At 50.1% G+C, this 20,899-nt stretch overlaps 1 long non-coding RNA gene and 1 other non-coding gene across 2 annotated transcripts; one reads left to right on the forward strand and one right to left on the reverse strand.

The window, feature by feature from the left end:
- Window positions 1-26: 26 nt before the first annotated feature.
- Window positions 27-12,654, reverse strand: LOC122472779. Its single transcript, XR_006294520.1, has 3 exons — window positions 12,643-12,654; window positions 8,550-8,555; window positions 27-147 (listed from the first exon to the last, which is right to left on the reverse strand). It is a non-coding gene; the product is annotated as an uncharacterized LOC122472779 (long non-coding RNA).
- On the forward strand, window positions 4,638-4,798 carry LOC122474193. Its single transcript, XR_006294873.1, has one exon. It is a non-coding gene; the product is annotated as a U1 spliceosomal RNA (small nuclear RNA).
- Window positions 12,655-20,899: the final 8,245 nt, after the last annotated feature.

The raw sequence follows: 20,899 nt of genomic DNA on the forward strand, positions 1-20,899 counted from the left end.
TTAGCCAGGGGGGCTCAGGGGCTGGAACTGCCAAGGACCCAGAGGGTCCTTCCACTGGCCTTGCAAAAGGCCTGATGAGAGGACAATGTGGGAGTCAGAGTAGAGACAGCAGGGACTCTGGGCCCAGCAAAGCCAGCCATTGAGCTGCTGCCATGGGACAAACGGCTCCCGAGATGAATGCTGAAAGCCCCTTGGTGCATGGCAGGCTGAGGGGGGAGGAGACCCGGGCTGTAGTGGAGATGGTAAGCAGGCGACTCCAAAGGCACAAGGAGGGTTGGGAGCAGAGAGAGACTCTTGCACAGGTGGGCTCTTCACTGAACCTTGAGGGGCGGGGAGGCCTTACAGGATGGAGGTGTGGGGGGACATGGGGCCCAGCGTCCACTGGCCAGTGCCTCGGGGAGCAGGGCAAGGGAATTGTGGCCCGGCCCCGTGCTGGATGTCCCGCCTCCGGCACCCCGTTCCCCCACCAGAATCCTCAGAGGCAGGTGACACTCCCCCAGACTCCGCTGTTACACCAGGGATTCAGAAGGCATGCAAGCCAGTGGTCCAGAGATGGGCCCCAAACCCGCCGCTACCCAGGGTCCCCCAGAGGGCAGTATGCTATATGAGAACTTGTGAAGGGGTGAGGCTCCCCGAGGAGGGGCAGGAGCAGCACCGCAGAGGGAGAGAGAGGGAATTTCCAGGTAGAGAAGTGGCACCGCTGTCCTCGCTTAACCGCAGAGGAAACAGAGGCTCAGAGTGTGAATGAGTTAGCGGCGGAGCATGCATCTGAACCCCAGCCTGTCCAAGCCCTCCCCGGGGGGCAGCAGTGACAGCAGAGAACCCCAGGCAGCTGAGCAGCAGCTCAGGGTTGCTGACTCCGGTTTTCCACATCTGGCGGAGGGACTCTGTCCATGGTACCCCCGCTCCCGGTGGCCCGAGTGGGGACGGGATGAGGCTGCGGTATCTGCCAGGCCGAGCGGTGGAACCTGTTACCAGACCAGGTTTACGAAGCAGGTAAGGGTGCGGGTGGTCGTGGGTGTGCTTGTGGCAAAGTGAAGTCCTGTGCCGGTGCGGGAGGTTGTGAGAGGCCCTTCCCTTCGCCCACTCCCCACCAAGCACCTCCCCTGCCGATGGACACAGGGGGACCCCAGGGCGCTGTCCATCCGTTCTCCCTGGGCACCGACTAGCTCCTCGTGATGCTAGGAACCACTTAAGCTTCATCCAACCCCTGGGTGTTCCTCATAGACTCTCCCTGCCACCCCAGGCTGGGAAGGTTTACAGGACGCCTGCCAGGAGAGAGGGGCACTCACTTTGCATTCCTCTCACTTTGCATTCCTCCCTTGACCTGGGGTGCAGACCTGGAGTACGGCCCAGATGTGATCCCACCATCAGGCTGGCTCTTGACAGGGACCAGCCAGTGGTGGAGGGAGAGAGGGCGGAGGGTGGGGTTTGGCTGAGACCCAAGGCTCCTGACTCCCCTTTTGGGAGGTTGGTAGCGACGTCCTGCTTCTTCCCCTGGCCGAGGACAGCCCCCCCAGGGCCCCCAAGGTGTATTCACAAGCCAGTGGTGTACTCTTGCCTCCCTCGGCCTCTCTCTTGCTTCCAAGACTTTATTTTTTTTATTTTTGGAGAAGACTCCCCCCCGCACCCCCTGCCCCAGCCTGACCTTGCCGAGTTTGGGCTTCCTGCTCCCACCAAGCACAAGAGAGGGCTCAGGAAAGCTGGGTTCCACGTAAGTTTAGAGCCGCAAATACCCTTAGAGTTGGTAGAGTCAGCCGGGAAGACAGTGACTTGTGCAAAGTCACACACACAGGCAGAGGTTTGGGATCCGGGTCTCTTGCCTCCGAGTTAACACTCATCCTGCGCAGTCAAAGCCCGTCTGCCTGGGGGTGGCTTCTGGTACCTGGGGGTGGCTTCTGGTACCTGGGGGTGTAACCATTGGTCTAACTCCCCAGGGACTGGCATCCGCTCCCTACTCCAACCTTCCCTGGTGAGTTTTGATCTTCAAAGACTCTTGGGGGTCCCAGGCTTCCCCCATGTAACCAAGAGCCCCCACTTGTTACCCCTTGAGGGCCCCCCAACCTTGACCCCAGACCCCTTTGATTGTCTAAGGAGCAGGAAGAGGGACCACCCTTCCAAAGAGTTTGTAGGAGGGTGGGCTGGTCCAGTCGCCTCCGAGCGCTGCCCCTCGATGTGACACTCCCCCTCCCCTGGTGCCCACAGCCCTCGTCTGGGTGTCCCGGCCCTCCCGCAGCATAACTGCCTGTGTATAGTATAAATATATATATTTTCTATATATAAGATGTATAATATAAGGCTCCACAAATATATCTGTGTGTGTGTGCGTGTGTGCAGTGAATGGCGGTCCCCCTCCTGGGCCCCCACTCTGGACTCCCCCACCACCTGGTTAAGTCTCAAGAGTGAATCCAGTGGCCCCGTGGCACCCTCCTTTATGACATCTGTCCATTTGTGGTGAACCAAGTGAAGGTGGTGACTTCTGGTGACATAGTAATAAAGTGAAGACAAAACCCACCAGCGGATCGCAGCGTGTCACGATGTTTTTGTTCGCCATGAGTGTGGCTTTGGATTGCCCATTCCCTCTCTCCCCTGACCTGGCACATGCTTTTATTTGTTCATTACTGTTCAGCAGAGGTGAATCATTGCAGTCGAAGCCAGTACCCCCCAGCTTTACATATGTACACGCAGGCACACAGGCTTAAACGTGCACACACACCCGCCCCGCCACCATTCCCTATCCTGGTCCCTTTCCCACTCCCTAGAGGCAATCAAGATTCCATGCAGACCTACACATGCGTTTGCACCGTATTTAAAGTTAGTGGCCCTGGGCTGGCACAATATTTATCCAGACGCTGTGCTGGGACCTAGGAGTCAACACTGAGGAACGTGGTCAGCCCTTGACCACCACCACCCCTCCCCCCTGCCCCCCCGCGTAGTCTCCCAGCAGGGGGCATGGACGTTAAACCATGCAAACAGGAAATGTAAGTTGTGGCCAGCGCTGAGACAATGTCAGAAGATGTCAGAAGTTGAGACGGGGGCTCAGGTACAGACCCTCTGAGCAGATGACCCTTCATCTGAGCTCTCTAGGATAATTAAGGGTTCAGTGGCAAGGGGGTGGGCTGCTGATCGACCTGGAGAGCAGAACTGAAAGGTGGGGGTCCCTGGCCCAGGGAAGAGCTTGGGAATAGTGGAAGGCAGGCGTGGCAGATACACAGGAGAGAAGGAGGAGAGAGAGGCCGACGTTGGGCCATCAACCGACTGAGCCACCCAGGTGCCCCAATCCTTGTGTGTGTTTCAAACACCACTCCTGTGGTCACATGGCAACCAAGAGGTTGCTGCCCCTTGTTTAGACAGGAAGGTCACCATGGACACGGTAAGAGTGGGGGAAATCTAGATATATTTGAGGAAAGAGCAGATCGGTAAGTGATGGACTGAGTCAAGGGGGTTGAGGAGTGTGAGAACCACTCCCCAGCAGCAGCGCAGGAGCTCAGGCGGTAGGGGAGCGGCAGGTAAGCAGGGGCCCCGGTATTGGCCTGTCAGTCACAGTCTGGCCACGCCTATGCCCTGGGCTGTCCGCAAGTCCCGCCTTAGTCCCGCCTTAGTCCTACCGCGGGGCCTCTGACCGGGCAGAGGTGAGCACCTGATCCAAGGGCCGCCCTTTCATAGGCTGATGAGTCCCAGGGCCTTGGTGCCAAGGCAGCTGTAAAGGGCACCGCCCTCCTCCACGACTAAGCCAATCAGATTGCTTCCCTCCACGATGGGGTGAAAGGATTGGTCAATCGGGAGTGGGAGGAGGCTGGAGGAGCCCGGAAGTGGCACCATTCTGACAGACAGGGCCACCAGCGCGTTCCCGCCTACCCGGGTTTTACCTTCCTCCTCTTGGGACGAGAAGGACAAAGGCGACCAGCCGTCATCTGTGATGAGGGTTTCTTTGCTTGTTTGTTTGTTTGTTTGTTTTTGGTTTTGCGATGTGGGGTTTTTTTTTTAATTTTTTTTTTAACGTTTTTATTTATTTTTGGGACAGAGAGAGACAGAGCATGAACGGGGTAGGGGCACAGAGAGAGGGAGACACAGAATCGGAAACAGGCTCCAGGCTCCAAGCCATCATCCCAGAGCCTGATGCGGGGCTCGAACTCACGGACCGCGAGATCGTGACCTGGCTGAAGTCGGATGCTCAACCGACTGCGCCACCCAGGCGCCCCGCGATGTGGGTTTTAAAACAAGTGGTAACCTGATGACCATTCATTGGACTTGACGGAACTCGATAAAAGCCCGACAGGGTTTTAACAGAATCAGAATAATTCGGAGAAATATGAAAACCCTCTCGAAAAAATACTAGTTTTCAGAACCAGCGCCCCTAGAAAAATTTCAGGGCCTCCTATTCAAAGAGCAGGTTTTAAAAACGCAGCTTAAGGTACTAAAATACAATTTTTTTTCCTTTCAAAATATTTTATTTGTTATATTTAGTACATTTAGAGCTGGTGATTCTCCTGGAATGGTTTGTCAAAAGATTGACGTCTTCAGAAAACCAATTTCACATATGCCTGAATTTAACATGTAACTTTATACAGTGACAACGTTAATATTTTCTTTAACATTATCTGTGACTTATGACGTTGTACAACACAGTGAAAGTGATACTTACATGGGGACATGGTGATCACCAAGGTCGTTCTCCCAGGGTGAGGCTCATAGACTGCGCTTAGGCCCCACTGACCTTTGTGACTTCTCCAGATGTGGGAAACTCAACTGTGCAATTTCTTTTTTTTTTTTTAATGTTTATTTTTATTTTTGAGAGAGAGAGAGCGTGCAGGCGGGGCAGAAGCAGAGAGGGAGGGAGACACAGATTCAGAAGCAGGCTCCAGGCTCTGAGCTGTCAGCACAGGGCTGGGCGTGGGACTCGAACTCACAAACCACGAGATCATGACCTGGGCTGAAATCGGACGCTTAACCAACTGAGCCACCCAGGCGCCCATCAACTGTGTAATTTCTAATAGCGAGGGAGAGCATTTGTGCCCTCCTCTGGGGGAAAAAAAATGAAAGCGACTTCATAATTTGTCTATAATTTTAATGACCTGTTTAGGCACTTGACTGCCATACCGTGGATTACAAGCAAATAATAATAATAATAATAATAATAATTTAAAATTGCCCTTCTCGTTAATAATGAAACCACATGAAAATAGAATTTTCTGTAAAATGTGAGCTTTACATTTGAGTTCTATTTCTAAGCCTCCGAATATTTGCTTTGCAATATTGTAGCAGTTTTCAGAAGCAGGGATTCTAAACCCTGAGGAATTGGCAACTCCCCGACATGCTTTATTGCAACGTCCATGTGTATGCTTTGATTTTGTCGTAATTTACTGGCCGTTTTCTGCCCAAATGCTGGCAGTTCCCGTCCCAGACTTAGGCTGCAGAGCTCACGTGTGCATAGATCTACTGGATGGGCCCTTCCACGTGGGGTCCCTTCTCTCACCATGGCTTTGGTGGACTGCAGCCATATTCTGCTGCTGGCAGTCTGGGCACGGATCCCAGACCGCCCCGCCATGTGGGTGCACACTGGGTGGCCAGGTCAACTGCTCAACACTCATGCTGCCCGCCGCCTGCCATATTGCTGGCCCGGACCCCGCTGTCTGCCACCCGGTGTACCTTCTCTGCTCACACACATGCTTCGCTGTCCCATTGGACCTCCTTTACAAAGCACAGTTCCAAGGAGAAAATTATTACGAATTTCAAGACAGTGACAGCAGAGCGTTAAACCAAGAAGTGGGTCCCTCCTGAGAGCGGGGAAGCCTCTATAACTACACGGGTCACATGCCTCTGAGTTCAGCCCCGCCCAGAATACTGATTCCAGCCCCCTCTCCACTGGCCCTTCATTCTATTCGAAGTTGTTTTTTCTTTTAGTATCCTTGTCAATTAGATAGCAACACTTGATTGTGGACCCATCATATTGGCTATAATTATAACCCAATAAATTTGATTTTCATCCATTTCTAGTTCCTGGCACAGGAAATTCCTTGGGATCTCTGAATGATAGGATTTAGAGGCGCACCTTTTGTTGTTCATAACAAGCCCCTTTCAGTCAAACGTGCGTGTATATTACTGAGGTAACTTTTGGAAAATCCCTAAAGATGGGGGGGGGGGGTGCCAGAGAAACCAGCCACGTGATTGGAGGGTTGGAAATTTCAGCCTCCTCACCGCCTGATCTGTGGGTAGAGGAGAGGGGCTGGAGATTGACTTCAATCACCAATGGTCAGTGATTTCATCAAGCATGCCTCCATAATGGAACCTCCATAAAAATCCTAACCAAAGGGATTCACAGAGCTTCTAGATTGGTGAGCCCATCAAGGTGCTGGGAGGGTGGTGCTCCCAGAGAGGGCACGGAAGCTCTGTGTTCGGCCTCCTCATACCTTGTTCTACTTATCTCTTCCATCCTGCTATTCCTGAGTTCTATCTTTTTAAATAAATAGATACTAGAAAGCAAAGCACTTTCCTGAGTTCTGTGAGCCTCTCTACCAAATTATTGACTTATTGAGGGAAGGGGTCATGGGAACCCCTGATTTATAGCTGGCAGATCAGACAAAAGGGGGGCTGGGACTGTCCATTAACATCTGAAGTGAGGGCAGTCTCGGGACTGAGCCCTTAACTTGTGGGATCTGACGCTAACTCTAGGTCGATAATGTCAGAACTGAACGGAACTGTAGGACATCCAGCTGGTGTCAGAGAATGGTTGACGTGAGAGAAAACCCACGTTTGGTATCCAAAGTGTTGGTGCGAGTGGTAGTAGAGAAGAAAAAAGTGTGTGTGTGGTTTTCTGTAGGGCCAGAGCTATGCTAAGCACTTTGCCAGCATTTCTATTTCGTTCTTTCAAAGCCTGTGATGGAGACACTAAACTGAGCCCATTCTACAGATGAGGAGCTGAGCTAGAGAAGTTCACAGCCAGGGTCACACTGGGCAGAGCCTGAAGAACCATAGCACATTCACCTTCAAAATCCATGCTCTTGGGGGTGCCTGGCTGGCTCAGTCAGTAGGTCATGTGACTCTTGATCTCAGGGTTGTGAGTTCGATCCCCACACTGGGCGTGGAGCCTACTTTAAAAAAATAAAAAAATAAAATAAAATAAATAAAAGATCCGTGCTCTTAGCCACTGCCTCTTGTTAAATTATTTTTATACCAGCATGCCTGGGTGGCTCAGTCGGTTAAGTGCCCGACTTCAGCTCAGGTCATGATCTCACAGTTCGTGGGTTCGAGCCCCGCGTCGGGCTCTGTGCTGACAGCTTAGAGCCTGGAGCCTGCTTCGGATTCTGTGTCTCCCTCTTTCTCTGTTCCTCCCCTGCTCATGCTCTGTCTCTCTTTCTCTCCTTCAAAAAAAAAAAAACAACACATTATTTTTATACCAGTATATGGTTATATTGGTGATTCACATACCCTTCAAGCCAGTTTTACATGAAAATCGCTTTCTGGATCAGCAAAGACGTCAACTCTGACCCCCCGTCCTCCCCCCTCTGTGCTTACCCGTCTCTAGTGTCTTCCCAAGCCTGTCCCAATTATGTGTCCTAGAAATGCTCCTTCAAACATTTGAGAGATCTCCGACAAAACCCCAAACCTTTCCCTCAAGCTTTTTCAAAAGTCTGCAGGCTTTTCAAAAATGACATCAGCTGGGTGGTGGCATCCGTTGAGCCCTTGCCGTCAACACGGCAGACTCCCAGGCCCATCCTTGGCCCTCCTCTCCATCTGTGCTCGCTTCCTTGGTAAGCCCATCTGGTCCCACGGCTTTCAGCATCCACTGTATACTGACCGCTCACAAGCATATGCCCCCAGCTTGGGCCACCTGTATATCCAACTGCCTGCCTTCACACTGCGACATCCAGGGGCGTCTCCTGTATATCACGCTCAAAGGCAGACTCCCGATGTTCCTTCCCCTCCCAGCGAACAGCGACTTCAGTCTCCGTGTGCTCAGGGCAAAATCCTTGGAGCCACCATAACTCCCTCTTTCTCTCACATTTCACATGTGACCCACCGGCGGATGCTATCAGCTCTCCCGCATTCTGACCATTTCTCTCCACTCGGGTCCCAGTCACTCTCGCCATTCTCCTGGACCACTGGGCCACTGCAGGGGCTGCCCGGATGGTGTCCCTGCTTCCGCCCTGGCGCCCTCCAGTCTGTTCTCAACACCAGCAGCCTTGACGATAACGATCATAATTGCTGCTCCCGGCCTACAGTGCCAGATACGGTTCTGAGTGCTTTCTTCATTTTAACTGTATTTAACCCTCACGATCACCAGACAGAGTGATTGATTTTATTGTTTTACAGATTGTGAAGCTGAGGACACAGAGAAATTAAATAACGTGTCCAAGGTCACCTAGCTGGAAAGTGGTAGAACTGAGACCTAAAGACCTAGGAATTCTTTTTTAAATTTTTTTTTTTCAATGTTTATTTATTTTTGGGACAGAGAGAGACAGAGCATGAACGGGGGAGGGGCAGAGAGAGAGGGAGACACAGAATCGGAAACAGGCTCCAGGCTCCGAGCCATCAGCCCAGAGCCCGACGCGGGGCTCGAACTCACGGACCGCGAGATCGTGACCTGGCTGAAGTCGGACGCTCAACCGACTGCGCCACCCAGGCGCCCCAAGACCAAGGAATTCTTGAGGCACCTGGGTAGGCTCTGTTGGTTGAGCGTCCGGCTCTTGATTTCGGCTCAGGCCATGATCTCCTGGTTCGTGGGATCAAGCCCTGCATAGGGCTGCTTGGAGTTTTCTTTCTCCTTCTCTCTCTGCCCCTCCCCACCCCATAAACATTTTAAAAATTTAAAGACCAAGGAATTCTTACTCACTAAGCTTTTAAAAATTCAGTGTATTCAGGGTCCTCTTCGGCCCAAGATTCTCCAGAGAGCTTTCATGGCTTTCTTAGCATAAAAGCTAGAGGCTTTACAATGGCCTACGTGGCCCCACCGTATCTGCCTCTGCTTCCCCTCCAATCCCATCTTCGGCCACTCCTCCCCTACCACACTGTTCCTCCTTGTCCCACCACACTGGTCTCCTCACTGTTCCTAGAACATATCTAGCATGCTCCTGCCTCAGGGCCTTTGCACTTGCTGTTTCCCCTTTCTGGAATGCTCTTCCGCCTCTCTCCAAGTCTCTGCCCATGTGACACCTTCTTAGTGGGACCATCGCTGGTCATATCGTTAAAACATCGCGAACCAGGGGCGCCTGGCTGGCTCAAACGGTACAGCGCGTGACTCTTGACCTTGGGGTCGTGAGTCCCCGCCCCACATGGTGTGTACGGCTTACTTAGAAATAAAAATATGTTTAAAACACTTTGGACTTCACTGCCACTTTATTTACCTCCATAACAATTTTCACCACTTGACATATGTTTACTTGTTTGTTTCTTTATTGTCTAGCCCTCCTCACTGAATTTAAGTCTCCTAAGAGCAGAGATTGTGTCATTGCTCTATCCTAAATGCAAAGTTCCTGGCATCGAGTAAGTAGCTGAGGATTGTTGCGTTCATTAATCTTCCCACCAAGCCTCCTCCTTTCCCTGTGTGTTCCCCATCTCGGAAACAGGCGCCTTCAGCCCGCAGTTAGTTACCCGCCCTGGGGGTACTATCCGAGATTCGTGCTGCTCTTAAAAAAAAAAAAAAAAATCAGAGCATCTGCCAGATCTTGTCTACTCCACTTCCTAAATATTTTTCAAACCATCCACTTCCCATCATCCCTTCTGCCACCCCCTTGGTTCTGCCCTTCTTTAACAGATGCCTGGAATGCGTACAAGAATACATCGAGTTTTGCACGTTTTGAATTTTTCTGTGTCCTCTCCACCCCGTCCCTTTCCACTGATCCCGTTGTCCTCCCAACCTGAGCCCAAAAGTGCTCCCCGACCAGTGCTCCTGTCTCAGTAAATCCTCCATCACGGGCATAGCCCCCCCGCCCCCCCAGCCAGGAACCTGGAGGTCCTCCTCACCTCCTGTCTCTTCCACTTCAAACCCCTGCCAGTCTCTCTCTTTTCATTTAATGGGATGGTTTTGAAAACGGCTCCTTTCCTTTCATCCTCAAGGCCACTATCTTGGTCCTGGCCACCACCCCCCCATTGCATCTGGGCTCTCTCAACAGCCCCCTAGTACTGGTCTCCCCACCCGCCATCTGGCCTGGGCTGATCTTCCTAGAACGCAAATGTGATCATGAGACTCTCCCACTTAAATGAATCCCTACCCGTTCCCGGGCACAGACACCCCTCCCTGACTTGTCATCCCCAGCCTCCTGCCACTCTTGACCTCTGCCATCGCCCCCACACACTCCCCTGCTTGGATCACGCTGTTCCCTTGGCCACGGATGCCCTTTCTCCCTTCTCTGCCTGCCAGTTCCTCTCCCCTCCTGGACCCGTCACCTCCAACGTCACCTCCCCCTGGGACGTCTCCCCTGACTCCCCCCACCCCTACCACAGACTCAGCACTGTGTAATTACCATCTTCCCCTGGCGGCTCACCCATCCAGCCCTCCATCGCAAGGTCACCTTGGCTGAGGTGCTAACAGGCCAAAAAGAAGTTTGGGGGCCAAACGGCAAAGCCCGAGTAAGCACCTTCTGTGTGGCTGGAACTGTTCCCAGAATCCCAAGGTCAACAGTAGAAGCATATGGCATGAGGAGGAAGTAATGGTCTGGAGAAGAGGAGAAGGGAAGAGAACCAAGATGTTTGGAGAGGATTTTATGTTCCCATGCTAGGGACTCTGAAGATGTTACTTCATTTAATCCTGGTAATATCCCGGGGAGGTAGGGATTTCAAAAACAAAGAACCGGGTACATAAGGTTTACAAACCAAATAAAAGCAGCACTTCAAAGCAGTGGGGGAAAGACGAGATTATTTGATAAAAGGCCTTCCCGAGGAAATTGGCTGATGTTTATGGAAATGATCAGATTGGATCTTTTACACTGCATTAAACTCCAAATGGAATCAACACTGACCGGTTAAGTGAATATTTACATCCCTCGGGGTCAGGTAGGTTTTTCTCAGCATAACACAGAAGACAGAGACCATAAAGGAAAAAATATTGAGAGATTTGGTTAGTCAGAATGTAAAGGTATAGTTTGTGGAAAACTAAATGGAAGACTGGGAAAACCATTTCCAACAAGCTAACAGACAGAGATATAGGTTCATGATCTAAACAGACAATTCACCGAATAAGAAACACAAGCGTGCCAATATACATATCCAGAAAAGTTCAGTTTTCCAAATAATCATAAAATGCAAGCTAAATCAAACTGAGGTACCATTAAAAAATTTTTTTTTAATGTTTATTCATTTTTTGAGAGACAGAGCATGAGCAGGGGAGGGGCAGAGAGAGAGGGAGACACAGAATCTGAAGCAGGCTCCAGGCTCCGAGCCGTCAGCACAGAGCCTGATGCGGGGCTCGAACTCACGAACTGCAAGATCATGACCTGAGCTAAAGTCTGACGCTTAACCGACTGAGCCACCCAGGCGCCCCTGAGGTACCATTTTTAATCTACCGAATTATCAAATATTCACTTCAATCAAATTATTCTATCATGGCACCCCATGATAGAATAATTTTATTAAATGCATCTTGAAACTGCTGATGCTAGAAACTGCCACTTTACAGGTTATAAATAGGGGCACCTGGCTGGCTCAGTCAGTGGAGCGTGCACTGACTTGATTTGGGGGTTGTGAGTTTGAGCCCCACATTGGGTGGAGAGATTGCTTAAATAAATAAACGTTAAAAAAAAATTTTTTTTAACGTTTATTTATTTTTGGGACAGAGAGAGACAGAGCATGAACGGGGGAAGGTCAGAGAGAGAGGGAGACACAGAATCGGAAGCAGGCTCCAGGCTCTGAGCCATCAGCCCAGAGCCCGACTCGGGGCTCGAACTCACGGACCGCGAGATCGTGACCTGAGCTGAAGTCGGACGCCCAACCGACTGAGCCACCCAGGCGTCCCAATAAACTTTTTTTAAAAAAGATTACAAACGACTTTTACATTCTAGGGCAGGAGAGAGAAGTTGCTTGCAGAGACGATCTTCTCTTCTGGATTGTTCTGGAACGATCACCTCCATGGATCGATCCTCTTGGGCAGGCAGCTGTGAAGTAAGAGCTGCTAAGTGAGTTTCTTTTTTTTTTTATTATTAAAAAAAAATTTTTTTTTTCAACGTTTATTTATTTTTGGGACAGAGAGAGACAGAGCATGAACAGGGGAGGGGCAGAGAGAGAGGGAGACACAGAATCGGAAACAGGTTCCAGGCTCTGAGCCATCAGCCCAGAGCCTGACGTGGGGCTCGAACTCCCGGACCGCGAGATCGTGACCTGGCTGAAGTCGGACGCTCAACCGACTGTGCCACCCAGGCGCCCCAACTGAGTTTCTTTATCCGCCTGTGAGGTAAGGCGTTGAGTATTCTGAAGTTATGTAAGCTGGGTCTGTTAAAGAACTTTTCTTTCTTTTTTTTTTTTTTTAAAGCCACTGGTCTGGGCTGTCCGACCACAGGCAGTGGAGCCGGCCTGACCTTGGGGTGTGCAGCCATATGCTGTGATGGTCTGTCCTGTCCAGGCTTTTGAGGAGGGTGGGGTTGCCCCCGAAGAGAACAAATATTCCCACGGTCAAAGCTGTGGGAGCAGAAGCGGAAGCAGGCTTTGGACAGGAGGCCTGATTTCTCCTCCCTCTGGGGTGGGGGGCTGCGGAGGTCCACCCTCCGGGGAGGCCCCGGTCAAGAGCCTGCACGCTTATAGAGGTCCAGTGAGTCCCTATACTGAGTCAGAGGAGGGCTAAGAAAAGAGACAGCTAGGGTGCCCCCCGTGGAGAATCTGAGATTGCAGACTTTGGTAGCAGCGACCTCTAGTTTAAATCGGCCGTCTGTTTCGCCCCAAACCTGCAGTAAATGTCCCCAGGCCGGGGGTAGCCGTGTTTCAGGGAATTCTGGGAGGGTGCTGAGCCCAGGGAAGCCATCCTGGGAGCTGAAGCCTGGACATGTCACCAGATGGCAGGAGGTGACCCGTTTCTGGGGAGCAGGGCGGCGATCCAGAGGAAAAGGAGGTGGCCAGGGTGCCAGGCAGCAGCCAGGGCAGGGCAGGGCAAGGAAGCGTTGCTCTGCGGTCTCTGGGGAGGCAAACCTGTGAGATCCTGGTGTCCTGAAGAGCCGCTCAGGCTGTTTCCATTTGAGTGTTAAAGAGCAGGGTGGCCCCGGGATGAAGAATTTGAGGACCCCTAGCTGCAGGTTGGAGATAGGAGAGCAGGCGCTTTGAATGCTGGGTGACCGTGGGGTGCAGAGCCGACAGCCAAGGAAGAATTCTTGAGATAGCTTTGGTGCAAAAAGATCTCTGTATTTTATTTCGTATTTATTTTTTTTAAACGTTTATTTATTCTGAGAGAGTGCACGCGCGAGCAGGGGAGGAGCAGAGAGAGGGAGAGAGAGAAACCAAGCAGGCTCCGCACTGTCAGCGCAGAGCCCGATGAGGGGCTCCAACCCACAGACTGTGAGATCATGACCTGAGCTGAAATCAAGAGTCGAACACTTCACCGACTGAATCACCCAGGGGCCCCCAAAAGGTGGTTGTATTCGAGCACAGGGACAGGACCCGTGGGCAGAAAGAGCTGCCTGGGGATTGTGAAGAGTGGCTGACTCTATACTTTGAAGTTGGGAGGCGGTTAGGGACAGCACAAGCCTCCAAGGTATTTTGGAAACGAGGTTTCTAGGACCTTGAGGGTCTAGCTGCCCCTAGGAAAAGGTCATTTATTACTGGTTAGTAAAAACCCAATCATGGGACCCTTCAGACTTATATCAGTGGGCCATATGTTTGGAGGGTGATAGGCGACATACGTCTTGGGGGACAGAGATAAAGGAGGCTCCCAAAGGAATGTTTACGTGTTAAAACAGGATCTCGGGGGGCTGGGATAGCGTTAAGCTAAGATTGCCTTTTGTCCTTAGCAAAGTGTCATCCTCCAGGCAGCTTAGCTCCTAGAGGAAGGCCACTCTGCCTGTCTCAACAACCTGTCAACGGGGTGTAAGTTGCAAGGAAATCTAATTTGTTTCTTTTGCCTTCGTTCCCCCCACCGACTGGAAACCGCACCTGCCAATTGGAAGACCACTTCCCCGACTGCCAGCAAAATCTTACAAGCGCGCACACTCCGACCCGGCAAAACTGCTTCTACGACAAGCAATCCGTGAAGCTGGATGGGGGAGCAAAAACACTGCCCCTTTATTTTCAGAGACCTCGAGGTGAGATTTAGCACTTCCTTCACTTGCGGATGTAGGCAGCAAACGACGGGAGAATCAGCAGTACCTGTGGCGTTTCCACCCACAGGATCCCAGTGGAGATCTCGATCCCTCCCTCGTTACCGTTTCAAAGTTATGAGGTCTTGCTGCTACATGAATTAGGGAGGAGAAGCTCTCCCACCCCCCTTTTTTTCTTTTTGTGCACTTCATAATAGACTTTATTTTTTAGATCAGGTTAAGGTTTACATAAAAATGGAGCAGGAACTAGAGTTCTCATATGCTTCCTGTCTCCCTGCCCCCGGAGTTTACCCTATTAGGTAACATCCTGCATTAGTGTGGGACGTTGTTTACCATTGATAAGCCAATCATGACACGTTACTGTTAAGTAAAGGCCATGATGAACATCAGGGTTCATTCTTGGTGTTGGATATTCTGTGGGTTTTGACCAACGTACCATGCCATGTATCCACCATATGGTATCATACAGAGTAGGCACTCTGCCCTACACATCCCCAGTGCATTACTTATTCACCCCTCCTTTTCTTTTCCTGAACCCCTAGGAACACTGGTTTTCTTTCTTTTCTTTCTTTTTTTTTTTTTTGTAATTTTTTTTTTGTAATTTTTTTTCAACGTTTATTTATTTTTTGGGGGACAGAGAGAGACAGAGCATGAACGGGGGAGGGGCAGAGAGAGAGGGAGACACAGAATCAGAAACAGGCTCCAGGCTCCGAGCCATCAGCCCAGAGCCTGACGCGGGGCTCGAACTCACGGACCGCGAGATCGTGACCTGGCTGAAGTCGGACGCTTAACCGACTGCGCCACCCAGGTGCCCCTTTTTTGTAATTTTTTAATGTTAATTTATTTTTGACAGTGTGTGTGTGTGTGTGTGTGTGTGTGAGCAGGGAAGGGACAGAGAGGGAGACACAGAATGTGAAGCAGCCTCCAGGCTCTGAGCTGTCAGCACAGAGCCGGACACGGGGCTCGAATTCACGAACCGTGAGATCGTGACCTGAGCCGAAGACAGACACTTAACCTGCTGAGTCACCCAGACGCCCTCTTTTTTTTTTTTTTTTTACTGTTTCTAGTTTTGCCTTTCCCAGAATGTCATATAGTTAGGATCATACAGTACATAGCTTTTCAACATTTTATTTTATTTTTGGGACAGAGAGAGACAGAGCATGAACGGGGGAGGGGCAGAGAGAGAGGGAGACACAGAATCGGAAGCAGGCTCCAGGCTCCGAGCCATCAGCCCAGAGCCCGACGCGGGGCTTGAACTCACGGACCGCGAGATCGTGACCTGGCTGAAGTCGGACGCTTAACCGACTGCGCCACCCAGGCGCCCCAGTACATAGCTTTTCAATTCACTCCTTTACTTAGCAGTCCACATTTACATCTCCTCCATGTCTTTTCATGGCTTGATAGCTCATTTCTTTTCATCCATGATGTTCTTCCATTGCCCGCACGTTCCACAGTTGCTTATCCAGATGTCAGAGGACATCTTGGTTCCTTCAGCTTTGGCAAGTACAAATAAAGCTTCCATAAATATCTGTGTGCAGCTTTTTGTGTGGATGTCACTTTCAACTCCTTTGGGTAAATACTCAGAGGAACAACTGCCGGACCATACGGTGAGACTATGTTTAGCTTTGTAAGAAACCACCAAACTTCCGAGCTGTCTGTGCCATTTTGCATTCCCAGGAGCGACGGAGGAAAATGCCTGTCACTCGACATCCTCGTCGGTATTTGGTGTGATCACCGTTTTGGAATTTAGCCACGCGAATAGGTGTGTCGTGATCTCACTGTTGTTCAGTTTGCAATCTGCTGCTGACGCGGGATGGGGAGCCTCTTTTCGTATGTTTATTTGCCATTTCAGCTCCAGGCTTAGCTATAACCTTAGGGGATGTTTTCCGCGGGAAGGCTACTTCCCCCCGTCTTCCATGGAATCAGACAGCCTTGCCGCGAAACACACGATTCCAACACTCAAGTAGTTTAAAACAATGACCACCCATCTGCCAGTATCGTGGGGCTCGGCTGATTGCGGGTCGGTGGGACCGGGGCTGCTCTGCTTTTCACTGTAGGTGTGGGTCTGCTGGGGTGGCTCTGCTCCACGTGTCTCACACCTTTGGATCTCTGTGGCACAAATTAAAAACTATATTTTGGTAGGGGCGCCTGGGTGGCTCAGTCGGTTAAGCGTTCTCTTGATTTCGGCTCAGGTCGTGATCTCATGGTGTGTGGGATCGAGCCCCACATTGGGCTCCGCACCGAGAGCTCAGAGCTTGCTTGGGATCCTCTCCCTCTCTCTCTCAAAATAAACTTAAAAAAATTTTTAAATATATTTTGATAAATAGTTTTTTTTTTCCTTTTTATTTTTCAACGTTTTTTTAATTTATTTTTGGGACAGACAGAGACAGAGCATGAACGGGGGAGGGGCAGAGAGAGAGGGAGACACAGAATCGGAAACAGGCTCCAGGCTCTGAGCCATCAGCCCAGAGCCTGACGCGGGGCTCGAACTCACGGACCGCGAGATCGTGACCTGGCTGAAGTCGGACGCTTAACCGACTGCGCCACCCAGGCGCCCCGATAAATAGGTTTTAATATACTGTAATTGGTTTCCTTTGAAATGCTGGTATATAATTCTATGCATTTTAAAATATCTTTTAATTTTATTTTTTATTTTTTTTTAATTTACATCCAAATTAGTTAGCATCTAGTGCAACGATGATTTCAGGAGTAGATTCCTTAATGCCCCTGACCCCCTTAGCCCATACCCCCCTCCCACAACCCCTCCCGTAACCCTCAGTTCGTTCTCCATATTTATGAGTCTCTTCTGTTTGGCCCCCCTCCCTGTTTTTATATTATTTTTGCTTCCCTTCCCTTAGGTGCATCTGTTTTGTCTCTTTAAAGTTAAGTCATATGATTTTTGTCTTTCTCTGGCTGACTAATTTCACTTAGCATAATACCCTCCAGTTCCATCCACGTAGTTGCAAATGGCAAGATTTCATTCTTTTTGATTGCCGAGTAATACTCCATTGTGTCTATGTACCACATCTTCTTTATCCATTCATCCATCGATGGGCATTTGGGCTCTTCCCACACTTTGGTTATTGTTGACAGTGCTGCTCTAAACATGGGGGTGCACGTGTCCCTTCAAAACAGCCCCCCTGTATCCCGTGGATAAATGCCTAGTCGTGCAATTGCTGGGTCGTGGGGTAGTTCTATTTTTAGTTTTTTGAGGAACCTCCATACTGTTCTAAAATATTATTTTGAGAGGGGGCTTTTCCCGGTGGCCAGCAGCATTCTCACACAGAGAAGTTCAAGAAATTCTGGTCTACAGTGATGCCCAATACCAACTTGAGTGTAATCCCGAAAAACGGGAAAGAACAGACAGAGGCATCACACAAGGGAAACTGGTTAATTAAACTTGGCTGTGACTATAAACAGGATACCATGAGGGAAAGAAAAACTGTATTGTAGAAGAATAGTGAAATGAAACATCAAAAGTATAATATTCAGTTATAAAATCATATGTATAGTGATATCTAATTTTTGTGAAAGCATGAGATACACATGTTGATATATACATGAATGTCTCAGAGGACATTTACCAAAATGTTAATCATAGTGGTTATATCCAAGTAGCCTTGGGATATGGGTGATTTAATATTTTTTCTCTGTTCTTGTTTTTTTCATTTTCTGCGTTAAACATGTATTATTTTATAACAGCGCTATCGACAATAGCCCAAGTATGCAAACAGCCCAAATGTCCATCCATCGATGGATGAATGGATAAAGAAGATGTGGTATATATATACACAATGAAGTACTACTCGGCAATCAAGAAGAATGAAATCTTGCCATTTGCAACTACGTGGGTGGACCTAGAGGGTATTATGCTAAGCGAAATTAGGGAAAGACAAATATCATATGACTTCACTCCTATGAGGAGTTTAAGATACCAAACAGATGCACATAAGGGAAGGGAAGCTAAAATAATGTAAAAACAGGGAAGGAGACAAAGCATAAGAGACTCTTAAATATAGAGAACAAACAGGGTTGCTGGAGGGTTGTGGGGGGGGGATGGGCTAAATGGGTAAGGGGCATTAAGGAAGACACTTGTCGGGAGGAGCACTGGGTGTTATATGTAGAGAGGGAATCACTGGAAAGTACTCCTGAAATCATCATTGCACTATATGCTAACTAACTTGGCTATAAATTTAAGAATTAAAAAAATATATGGGGCGCCTGGGTGGCGCAGTCGGTTAAGCGTCCGACTTCAGCCAGGTCACGATCTCGCGGTCCATGGGTTCGAGCCCCACATCGGGCTCTGGGCTGATGGCTCAGAGCCTGGAGCCTGCTTCCGATTCTGTGTCTTCCTCTCTCTCTGCCCCTCCCCCGTTCATGCTCTGTCTCTCTCTGTCCCAAAAAAAAATAAAAAACGTTGAAAAAAAATTAAAAAAAAAGAATTAAAAAAATATAAAATTAAATTAAAATTAATTAATTGATTAATTAATTAATTAATTTAAAAAGCATGTGTTGGGGTGCCTGGGTGGCTCAGTCAGTTAAGCGTATGACTCTTGGTTTCAGCTCCGGTCATGATCTCATGGTTTTGTGAGTTTGAGCCCCGCATCGGGCTCTTCGCTGGTGACGGGAAGCCTGCTTGGGATTCTCTCTCTCCCTCTCTCTGCCCCTCCCCCACTCACACTCTCTCTGTCTCTCTCAAATAAAATAAAATAAAATAAAATAAAATAAAATGTTATTTTCTATTTTGTTAATCAGTTTTCTTGAAGTATAATTTACACACAGTAAGACTCACCACTTTTAAGTGTACAGTTTGGTAAGTTTTGACAAAAATATACAGTTGTGGCAACACCATCATCACCGACTCATAGAACATTCCCAACATAACAACAACAACAACAACAATTCCCTTGGGGCCCTTTACCTTCCCTCCCCCTGCCCCTGGGAGCCACTGTTCTGCTTTTGACCCCTACAGTTTTGCCTACGAGTTACTTACTAAAGAAAATAAATAATTGATCAGATGCTTAAAGAAGTTAGGTAAATTGCCCAAGGTGGTTGCCTCCTCCAAGAAGCCTTCTTGGATTTCTGCCTCTCTCTCCACCCAACCCCCACCCAGTGTGTCAGTCCATCTATACTGAACCTACAATGGGTTCAGTAATCACTGATTCACACTCATCTTCCTTCCCATTTGCTGGTCTGTTGCATCGCAGGCACTAGGCAAGAATTTGTTGAATGAATGGCTGAATGCAGGGACATACAGCTTGCAGCCCTGAAGCAAGAGATTCAGTCTCTGTTCTTGGTTTTTCCGTAGCTCTCTGGGTGCCTAGGAAAGACACCTTTTGCCTTCTTTGTCAGCTCTTGGCCATCTTCCAGCAAACTCCCCTTTCCTTGGGCTCCTGAAGCCTAGGGCGGGCAGTGGGGGCCTAGAGGAGCTGAGGGTGGGGTCTGGAGTCCCTGGAAAGAGGAGCTACCATGTGGGGAAACAGGCTGCCTGGCAGATGGTGGGAAGAACCTGCTTCCCTCGGAGGACTAGGAAGCAGGGACCTTCACAGACAGAGCTGAGGGGACAGGAGGCTGGCCACAGCCGGGCCTGGGGATGGCTGGCCCGAAGAGTCCCCTGCACGGATACCCTCTAGAGGTTTGAGCCATGAGAGATAAACTAGAATGCATTTTCATAAGATAGCTTATCAGCCAGGAGCACAGACGACCAAGGATGGGGGCTGGAACCACATCTGGGAAGGATCCCATCCTGGTTCATGCTACTGGGGTGGAGGGCGGAGCACATCCCGGGAGTCCAGCTCGCACATCTCTGCATCATTAGCTGCCTCCAAGGAAGTTCACGCTGTGTTAGTTCAGCAGGACCATTGTAACCAAGTTACCCCGAGTTGGGGGGCTTAAACAACAGAAATGTGTTGTCTCGCGGTCCTGGGGGCCAGAAGCCCGAGATTAAGGGGTCAGTGGGGTTGGTTCCTGCCAAGGGAGGACCTGTCCCAGGCTCGTTCTCAGCTCTGGCGGGCTGCTAGCCGTCGTTGGCGTCCCTTGGCTTGCAGGCACATCACCCTTTTCTCTGCCTTGTTCACGTGGCATATTCCCCGTGTGGGTCTCTGTGTCCGAATCGCCCCTTTCCGTGAGGACACCAGTCACATTGGATTGGGGGCCCACCCCACTCCAGTGCAACCTCATCGTAACTAATTGCGTCTGCAGCGACCCTCTTTCCAGAGGAGGTCACGTTCCGAGGCACCGGGGGTTGGGCCTTCCACATATGAATTTGGGGGACACAATTCAATGCACAATTCGATCCAATGCATAACAACACTGTTACGGAATGGGGGGGGGGTCACAAAGATGGCCTCTGAAGCAAAGGAGCTCAACTCCTTCCTATCTGTGCGGCCGTGGGCAAGTGACCTTACCTCTCAGGCCTCAGTCTTCACGCCTGCAAAATGGGGACTGTGCGTGACATTGACAGCCGGCTCTAGCTGTTGCTCCTCTGGATCCACTCTGGGGTTTCTGCCAAGGTTGCAGCAATGGGGCTGTCCCCAGCTGGGGCCTGAGTAAAGGGGAGCTACGCTGGCCAGCTCCCACGGGGCGGGGTGCCGGACTCCCCTAACCAATGATTGGATGATTTTCTGATGCTCCTAGGACGGCACTACCTGCCCCCTGAGAATCTT

This window comes from Prionailurus bengalensis, chromosome B4, assembly GCF_016509475.1.
Source record: "Prionailurus bengalensis isolate Pbe53 chromosome B4, Fcat_Pben_1.1_paternal_pri, whole genome shotgun sequence".
Lineage (NCBI taxonomy): Eukaryota > Metazoa > Chordata > Mammalia > Carnivora > Felidae > Prionailurus > Prionailurus bengalensis.